The following is a 1100-nucleotide window of genomic DNA, read 5'->3' as shown; positions in this document are numbered from 1 at the left end:
GCTCTGGAAGAGGCGGAACGCAGGGATAACACGGCCCGACGGATCCGACAGCGTTGGAACTCAACTTCCCCCTTCGATTTTCCGGAGATACGACTCCGGGATTTGCAACTCGGGAATGATTTGCACCCCAAATGACACCCCTGGAGTAATTCCCGGACCCAGATAAACAGGGATAACGTGTCCTGGGATGTGCCCCGGCTTGGAACGCGCTCTGGGAAAGCTCCCGGCTGGCCAAGCTCTTCCTCAGCACTTTCGGGAGCCAAACCGCGGAGGAGGAATTTTTTGCATAGGGATGAAGCTCCCGGATTTCTCTGCCAGCTTGGAATTGCAGCTCCTGCCAGCTCCTTCCTGAAGGAGTAAATACCTGGATAATTTTAAATATTGGTATTCCCATGGATCTGGGAATTGCAGAGGCCTGGCTAGAGAGACCGAGGGTGGCTACAAACGGAACTCATGGAATTACGACTTCCCCGAGTGAGGAAACCCATGGAAAATGAGAATTTCCATCAGCTGATCCCGCTGGAGAATCAGGAGGTGGAATCCAAGAGGGAATCTGATGCTCCCCAGCGTTGGATCAAGCACCATCTAAAGGCTCCAAAATAGCGGCGCTGTACGAAACCCAAAATTCCATCCCTGCTGCAAATGCCCTGATTCCACTGGGAATCAAAATCCATGAGGTTTGGGATGAGACTGAGCCCCAGAAACCATGGAATGGTTTGGGTGGGAAGGGACCTCCAAGACCATCTCGCTCAAGCCCATTCCATGGGGCAGGGACACCTTCCACTATCCCAGGCCGCTCCGATCCTTTTCCAACTCGCCCATGGACACTTCCAGAGATGGGACATCCACAACTTCTCCGGGAAGTTCCAACAAATCGCACCCTCAGAGGAAAAGAATTCCCAAAGAAGCCTTAAAAACAACCCAAGACAATTTCAGAAGCATGAAAACCCAATTTCCCCGTTATTCCTGAAAAGCGCCGTGGAGAAGAGGAGCAGGGAATGATTCCACACATTTTTTCCCCCCTTTAATTGGTTGCTCCAGAGTTTAAAAGAAAACTCCGGGAAATGACTTTCCGTAGCTCCTAATTAAGCCGTGGAATT

General features: G+C 51.2%; 1 protein-coding gene across 1 annotated transcript in view; it reads right to left on the bottom strand.

The window, feature by feature from the left end:
- The window catches only part of ARHGAP39 (Rho GTPase activating protein 39), a 94029-nt gene that overhangs the window by 48494 nt on the left and 44435 nt on the right, over window positions 1–1100 (bottom strand). The gene's annotated exons all lie outside the window — the stretch shown is intronic.

This window comes from Geospiza fortis, unplaced genomic scaffold, assembly GCF_000277835.1.
Source record: "Geospiza fortis unplaced genomic scaffold, GeoFor_1.0 scaffold660, whole genome shotgun sequence".
NCBI lineage: Eukaryota > Metazoa > Chordata > Aves > Passeriformes > Thraupidae > Geospiza > Geospiza fortis.
The sequence above is the reverse complement of the archived record's forward strand: the minus strand, read 5'-3'. Positions and strand labels throughout refer to the sequence as shown.